This window comes from Pyrus communis, chromosome 5 (genome assembly GCF_963583255.1).
Source record: "Pyrus communis chromosome 5, drPyrComm1.1, whole genome shotgun sequence".
NCBI lineage: Eukaryota > Viridiplantae > Streptophyta > Magnoliopsida > Rosales > Rosaceae > Pyrus > Pyrus communis.
This window is the reverse complement of record NC_084807.1, coordinates 19363207-19372465: the sequence shown is the minus strand read 5'-3', so window position 1 is coordinate 19372465 and position 9259 is coordinate 19363207. Positions and strand designations below refer to the sequence as shown.

General features: G+C 37.6%; 1 pseudogene; it reads right to left on the bottom strand.

The window, feature by feature from the left end:
• Window positions 1-476: 476 nt before the first annotated feature.
• LOC137733591 (ras-related protein RABA3-like) lies at window positions 477-2111 on the bottom strand (annotated as a pseudogene).
• Window positions 2112-9259: the final 7148 nt, after the last annotated feature.

Sequence of the window (9259 nt, the reverse complement as noted above, 5' to 3'; positions counted from 1 at the left end):
TATAAAGAAGGAAAAAGCAACTTACATAGAACGAGTTTACAATTATTATAACTTATTAGTCTAATAATATAATGTCATGTAAAAAGAAAATTACACATAGCATTATATTATTGAATTGCGATGTCACGATATCTGTAAACGCAATCCATGTTAGTTCTTCGTCATGCAAAGATGCCAATTCAGAAGCTGATGTCCACAATTGAGCATCTTTTTGGCCATTACATGATACGGAACAAACCCAAAAACACGCTACAATTTTCGGAGGTAAGGCAAGTACCATACCATATGTTGTTGCAATAATGCTCGTCATAGTAATTACAATCACAACGCCAATTGAAAAAACTTATAACTCAAGTAGTAAAGTACTTTCATTTTTACACATTTCCCCTAGCTACCCAAAACAAAACAAATAGAAGATACATAAATACAAATGGCGTACAAACCCAAAAGAATATGATGAGACCTACGTTTGGAATTTAACAAGAGCAAGCAGACAGTTTCTTCATCTCACCAATTTCCAAATCAGACCCATAAATAACATCAATTTTAGTCCCTTTAAGATCAACCCCATTGGATTTTATCCCATTGCTACATTCCAATGCCTTCTTAGACACCACACCATATATTTCCTCAAGAACCCTAAAGAATGCAGTGTCCACATTGTCACCACTGAAGGCTGATGTCTCTGAGAAGAAAAGCCCTTGCTCCTCAGCAAACTCAACTGCATCTTCTGTGGGCACATCCCTCTTGTCCCCGAGATCGGCCTTGTTCCCAATCAGCATGATCACGATCGGTCGGCGTGGGTCCGGAGCTCCTCAACCCATCTAGCTACATGATCAAGGGTCTGCCTCTTGGTGATGTCGTACACCAGCATTGCTCCTAATGCACCTCTGTAGTATGCACTTGTAACTGCCCTATACCTACAAGGAAAAGAAAAGAAATTTAATTTTAAAAAATCATGGATTTGTCCCGCAGAATTATATTGTAGTTGGTTATATTCTGTTAGGAATTTCTTTTTGGAAATTAAATCTATCAGTAAAGTTTTGAATGTATTGTTGCCGTACATTTAATGGTGCAGCTGGTACATAATTATAGCACCAGCAGAAAATCAAGGATGTTTAACATTTATGCAGATCCCTTTGCAGCTTTGCAAATGCATGTCTGTCATGTAGGGCAAAAATAGAAAGCGAAGAGGATTATCTACTCTCCTATTTCCATCTCCTTCCATCATCTCCTCTCATATATTATTTTTTATCTTATTATCTTTATAAAAAAAAAAAAATCAATATAAGATGTTTACGTGGCTTAACCGTGACTGTTCAAATAGAAGGGGATGAAAGGGTAGAGAATCCTCCTCCAATAGAAAGGAAGAAGAAATGAGTGTGTTAATTAACAATTAGAAATAAGCACTTTAATTAACATATGAATAATAGGGAAGTGTTATTGGCACTTCAAAAATCTCATTCTACACTCCTCTCAAGTGTATTTTTCTTTTCAAATATAAAAACTTTGGAGTGTAGAATGAGTTTTTTGGAGTGCCAATAACAATTCCCAAATAATAATTCAATTATTAATTTTCCTGTAATTTAATTTACAAAATTTAATTTCTTTAGCATTACCCTTTATATTAACATTGGGTAATATTAAATGTCTATTTTTAGCACGTTCCTAAAGCTGCATTTATACTATAGGTGAAACATTAGGGCAGGGAAAGCTGGTCTCTTCTTCATTTGGCACACTGCCACTAGCTAGATCCCGAATGTCAAATAGCGAAGGCTCCTTAATAAGTAATTGAGTATCAATGCATACACTAATTTTATTTGTCAAATGACATGACAGTGTTTAATGGGTTTAAATTAAATTAACTTTTGTCATATTTATTGTTAAAAGTAAGGTAACGACACATATATTGACATGTAATTTGAGAAACAGATTTGATTACTCAAGTATTGTTGTGCACATTTTAATTACATAAGGTAAGCCAAACCAAATAATACATAATCTATCTTTTCACGTCCATTCATAACACTAATCTCCCTCCTCACCCTCTAACTCTCTGCCCTCTCCGCAGCCGTCAACTCCGCCTCCACCCCATTCATTTCTTGGTTCATTTTGATCTGAAAATATCGAAGTTGAAGGCTTGGTCTTTGTTTTGGTCTAGTGTAGGAAGTCAGTGCTGGGAGTAAGTGAAACCAACAGGAAAAAAAAGATCGAGAAAATAATGGTGCTGTCCTTTTCTGTCTTTTAAAAGCTTTAAGCAATATTGGACGTACCAGCAGCATTATTAAACCATATGGTATAATGGTCTGTGACATGCATAATTTAGGTTAACACTGTCACTTAAAAGCTGTACACGTTTTGTTTATTAGGTTTTTAATTGGGATTAGGTAGCTATTAATTATACTGATCCAGTAAAGCAGCATACATACTATTTTCTTTGGAGAAAAAGACATTTTAAATTACTCTAATATGCATAAAGAGATTCAAATTCAGATGCAACGAAAACATCATTTATACTTTTGAACTTCCACAAGGTTGATGTTAATTTAATTACATAATAACAGCCTAACAAGGATCTTATAATTATAAGAGCTGATTTGATCATGATAAAACAAGCAAAAGTGGGTTGGTGTTTGATAATGAACCAACTCATTTGAGGCCATCATGCAGTCTTTGTGCTTATTTTAGTTATAAAGTTAGATGCCCTCATTTCAATTTTCAAGCAAAATGAAGGGAGGTTTGTAATCAAATCATAACTTTTAATTTGTTTTTCTATCTATATTACTTTAAGATTTTAACTACTCAAGAAGAACCGGTTCTAAGATTTTTGAGGTCTGGAGTGACTCTCAAAAAATGTGCCCTAACTATATATAAGAAAAATTATTTATTTTTACTCGTAAGACTTTGATAAAATTATACTTAGAGAAACACTTCAAACTCAATAATTTACAAGCACGGAAAAACTAATTTATTTTGTATTGAGAGAAGGGAACCACAAAACCCAGGCTTATAAGTAGATAGATGATGAGTGTTGTTTCCCTTCTATCTGAACTTTTAAAGTGTTTTTATGTAACTCGTGAGGTGTTTTTGCTTATTTACTAACCTTGTCAATATGGGACTAAAAATATAATCATATTTTCGAGTCTTTAATTGATATTATAAGCAATGAATTAGCACTAAAGTAAACCTAGTATTGGTAAAGACATACATACATTAATTTCTTGAAGGCTAATGCTAAGGATACAAAATTTATGAACCAAATTTTGTAGACTATATGATGTGATTGATGATAATTGAATTATTACTTAAGTGTCGATGAATGTGCTTATTTCCTATTGGTGACACGTCACATGGTTTACAAATTTGGTCTAAAAATTTGGTCTAAGTATTACTCTTTGTTGATGGTTAGACTTGAATTGGAATGAATTTCTAAAAAGTACAACCCACATAGCAACTAGCTAGTAATTAAAAAGAAATTAACAACCAAACAGAAATTCATATAATCTCTCAAACCAAATTTTATAAATTTATACTCTTATAAGAAGAAATTCGTAAAAACTGGAAAGAAAAAAAAAAATCACATAATGATTTGAACCCAAGACCTCCTTGTTAATTTTAAACAAAATAAACCACCATTTCTAGTAAAACCTCTTAATCATTTGACCAAATTTTATATATTTATACTCTTATGAAAAAAAATTCGTAAAAATTGAAAAGTAAATAAACACACATAGTGTTTTGAACTTGGGAACCTCCTTGTTAATAGTGTTTTGAACTTGGGAACCTCCTTGTTAATTTTAAACAACAGCAATCACTAGTTCTGGTTAAACTTCTTGGTTATTTAACTAAATTTTATAAATTTATACTTTTATGAAAACATATATGAATATGTCATCCTAACAATTTGGTACACCAAATTTTTTTGGGCCCAGGGCGGTTGCCCAACCCGCACTTAGCCTAGGCTTTCCTTGTACCCAAGTGGATTCAAATTAAAGCATTGCTCTAGCGGGACTCAAACGACTATATTTCTAAATCTTGAATGGCAAAGCTACAAATTTTCTCTATTAACAATGTATCATGAATCAACTCATCTTAAAAAAAAATAAAAAATAAAAAAATAAAAAAATAAAAAATAAAAAAAAAACCCTCAGTAAGTGGCCCAGTGGTAAGGGTATGAACTCCATCTTCCCAATAAACAAAAAAATAATGTGAGGTCTCGGGTTCAATGCTCTAAGCTACTAAGTCTGTTTCACTAAGGCCATGGGTAGGGTGAAATTCCCATAGCCTTTCCAGGCCTGGAAGGGGTGGGTAACTGTGGCTTACCACCAGTTGTCCCCCATTTTTAATTAAAAAAAAAAACTCATTTAAAAAAAAAAAAATTTAGTATGTATCAGTGTATAAAATTTTCAACTTGTCACATACCAACTTAAAACAACATTGGATAATGTATTTTTCATTTATCATATACTTGTATTCCCACATTTCGTATTTGTGACCCATTGAAATTCCGACATATGAAAATCTTTTGTATGCTTTTCTGTCTACACTGAAACTACTATACAAGTGAGTGACCTCAATTTGTGATGTTTGCACCGACAAAATGTTTGGTTAAGTGGAGGGAACATAGGCCAATGCTTAATAGTTATTATTACATGATCAGTGCTTATAAAGTTATTGTAGATATCGAAATTTCGGTGAAATCAATGTTGACCAATAAATAAAACTTCAACGTTCACGTGTCACATAAATTTTACATGTAGCGTGTGACTCAATGAAAAATCGAAATAAATCAGAAAAGTCATCAAATAAGACACGTGTCAATACCTAGCAGAAATGATTTATTTTATCTGATTATTTAAATCCAAAAATCAAGCTTTGGAATTCTATAAATAGGAAGCCAAGGCATTCATGAATGGGGGGAATTGATATCACACCAAAACCTTGAAGCTTTGAAACTCTAAAGCTCTTAAGAAAATCCCGAAGGATCAAGAAAGCTCTCTTCATTGTTCGTCAAATCCTCCTTCAAGATCAAGCCTCGACGGCCCTTGAAGAACTTCCACCAACTCAAGATCAAGCCCCAACGGCCCTTGAAGAAAGTGTTCATTATTCTTCATCCGTTCATCCCAAGATCAAGCCCCAATGGCCCTTTAGATCAACAACATCAACAAATCCACACATCTAACCGTTCTTCAAGATCAAGCCCAAAAACCCTTAAAGATCCGCTCATCCATCAACCTTTAAGATCAAGCCCGACGACCCTTGAAGAAATCCGCACAACCATTATTCAAAGATCAAGCCCTGACGGCCCTTGAAGAAGCTTCCACCTATTTATCCTAAGATCAAGCCCTAACGGCCCTTTGGATTAACAACTTCAAGATCAAGCCCAAAAGCCCTTGACGATCTGTTCATCCATGTTCTTTAAGATCAAGCCCCGACGGCCCTTGAAGAAACTTCCAACTGTTCATCCAAGATCAAGCCTCGACAGCCCTTGGATCAACAACACGTCAACAAACCAACATCTTACAGAGATCGAATTAGAGGACCAAATTACAAAGAGATTGTAACCCCAAAATCATTAATACAAAATATTACTTTGTACATGTGTTCTTGTCTCGTTCGTCGTCAGGAAAATTCATGTTTACAAATTTGGCACGCCCAGTAGGACAATCTCTATCTGTCATCTATTTCTCCGTTCAAGAAAACTAAAGCACACCTCCAAAATCAATGGCATCAAGCAAGGGACAAGCCGTTCTTACAACCATCAAGGAAAGAAGCCTGAGAACTTCCTTCGCGAATAGAGCATCCATTGGCGCCACAATCACTCCTTAACATGCCACTTTAAAGTTGATACAGCTAAGCAAACAAGAGGAGCATCAAAGGTGCAAGTCGGTCATCAACCTGACCTTGCTCGGAGCACCAAAGTATGCTGCTGAGGCACACAAGATGACATCCCAAAATGGCCAATGGGGTTCTTCATCAGCACCCTGGATGTCTGAAGGAAAGTCGTGTCTATTGGTTGCATAAGTCATGACCATCGGCGTCACCTCTGTTGAAGAACAACTGGCTCAAATGAGTGAAGCAATTGCAAGGTTCACAAGGGTTGTGGAGGAAAAAGACTTGCAAATCACCGCACTCATCAACCAACTGGAGACACAAGATGACGAGAAACCCGACCTAAAGGTTAATCCACTAAAGAGAGGTGCTAATGAAGAAGAGGAGCCTCCGGTGGAGAAAGTCAAAGAAGAGCAGGAGCCAGACCAAATGGCAACACTCATGGGATTTCTTTTTATCCATCAGCTGCAGCAGATGATCACTGACACCATCAAGGCACAGTACGAAGGGAGCTCACACATCTCCATGTTGTACTCGAAACCCTACTCCAAGAAGATTGACGCCTTGAAGATGTTGAGGGGTTATTTACCGCCAAAATTCATGCAGTTTGATGGGAAGGGAAACCCAAAGCAACATGTCGCCCATTTCATTGAAACTTGCAACAATGCTGGGACGGAGGGAGACTACCTCGTCAAACAGTTCGTGCGTTCGCTAAAAGATAACGCCTTTGACTGGTACACCGACCTCGAGCCCGAGTCTATGAATAGTTGGGATCAGCTAGAAAAGGAATTTCTCAACCACTTCTACAGTACTCGCCGCATTGTAAGCATGCTGGAACTAACCAGTACAAAACAGTGGAAGGATGAACCTGTCGTCGACAACATCAATAGATGGCGTTCATTAAGTCTGGATTGCAAACATCGGCTTTTTGAAACCTCTGCCATTGAGATGTGCGTTCAAGGAATGCAGTGGGGACTACACTACATCCTTCAAGGCATCAAAACACGAACCTTTGAGGATTTAGCCACCTGCGCCCATGATATGGAGTTAAGCATCGCCCATCATGGGAAGAAAGAACCGATCGCCGACTACTAAAACGACAAAGTTTTAGGGCCAAAGGTGGATAAGGCTGTGTGGAAACCCACCAAGGAAGCAATGACGGTCAACACAACTCCAGTCAAAATCTTTACACGAGGCAAGGCAATTCAAACCGAAGCTTTTTGTGATCAAGAGATGCGTAGACGTACTTTAAAGGAGCTTGAGGAGAAGACTTATCCATTCCCCGACTCTGATGTGGTTGCCATGTTGAAAGACTTACTTGACAAGAAGGTGATCGACCTACCTGAGTGTAGACGGCCGAAAGAGATGAATCATACTAACAGTCCAAGGTACTGTAAACTCCACCACTTCAACAATCATCCGACGAAAAAGTACTTCGTGCTGAAAGATCTCATCATGAAGCTGGCTCAGAAAGGAATCATCGAGCTAGATCTTGACGATGTGGTGAAGTCAAACTACACCACCGTCACTTCTGGTTCTTTCGACTCAAAATCTTCACCTCAACCGTTGGGGGCATGCTCCAAAACCATGTCAGTCAAGTTAAGTGAAGTTGAAGGATGAACTCATGTCACTAAAAAAAAAAATGCACAAGAAGCATACGTCTTCTCCACAAGTTCACCAATCGGAAAGGGGGCAAAGCAGCTCTCATCAACCTCCAAAGCTACATGAAAGTGTTGAGGATGATGAAATTGTGACATGAAGATTGTCCGTTGCCATCACGATGTGCAATTTCTTCCTCAAAGTCTTCTTCAATCACTCGGTCAAGACTCTTTGCTATGAAAATTGCAAGGAATGCCTCTCCAAGATCGTTTGACAAATTCATAAAGCTCCTTGTTCGCACGAGCCTAAAAGGCGACAACAAACGCTCATTGCCTGCACGAGCTAAAACTGCAAACGGCACCAAAAGCTCATTGTCTGCACGAGCGTAAAAGGCGACAACAAACGCTCATTGCCCACAAAAGCATAAACTGTGTACAGTAAAATCATCATCAAAACCATCACTCATTTGAACTACGTCATGACTTGATCCCTCCTTAAGCGAGAGACGACAGACAGTGCAATGGTGTGCAGCGAACAGTGCATCAACGACGGTGCAACAAGCTCCAAGTAGCGGCAAGAGGCACATCAACGTTATCACCGAGGAAAGTTGTGACCAAAAGACACTACACAGCATAAACTCGCTGTAGTCTTTTGCACAACCCTACACGGTAAAAGTGACGCACTGGAACAAGCTCCAGGCAAGCAGCAAGGTTAATGGGCACGGCAACGTCACCACCGAGGAAAGTTGTGACCAAAAGGCACTGCACAGCATAAACTCGCTACAGTCTTTTGCACAACCCCACACGGTAAAAGTGACGCATTGGAACGAGCTCCAAGCAGCAACGGCAAAGAGCCCACGGCAAGTAGCAAGGTCAGTGTGCACGACAACGTCACCACCGAGGAAAGTTATGACTAAAAGGCATTACACAACATAAACTCGCTGCAATCTTTTGCACAACCCTACATGGTAAAAGTGACGCACTGGAACGAGCTCCAAGCAGCAGCGACAAAGACTCACAGCGGCGGCAGCAAGGACAATGTGCACGATAAAAGAGAGATATATGTAGAAGATGTACAATTCCTCATACATTTGGTCTTTCTTATATAGGAAAATGAAGATGCAAAATGACAAATCAAAAACCTCCACTTACTTCACCTATAACCTCCACTCATTTCACCTACGACATCCACTCATTTCACCTACATCATCCACTTACTTCACCTACAATCTCCACTCATTTCACCCACAACATCCACTCATTTCACCTACATCATCCATTTACTTCACCTACAATCTCCACTCATTTCACCTACATCATCCACTTACTTCACCTACAACCTCCACTCATTTCACCTACAACATCCACTTACTTCACCTACAATCTCCACTCATGTCACCCACAACATCCACTTACTTCACCTACAATCCTCACTCATTTCACCTACATCATCCACTTACTTCACCTACAACATCCACTACATAGTGGGCATTCATTTACCATCCACTCACCATCCATTTTCACAACAAATCTAAAATTTACATAACCAAAAATAAATTAAAAAATTAAAAAAATTAAAAAATAAAAAGAAAAAAATTAAAAAAATGTGCACTAAGTCAAATAAGAGCTCATTTACTGGTATCTTTGAAAAAAAATTACAGAAATGTGGATGTACATGAGTTAAAAAAAATTAAAAATTAAAAATTAAAAAAAATTAAAAAAAATTAAAAAAAATTAAAAAAAATTAAAAATAAAAAAAAAAACAAAAAAAGAGCCTTCGTTGATCAGGTGAAGCCTCATCACTCGACGGAACTCCAAGAAGAAGAGGT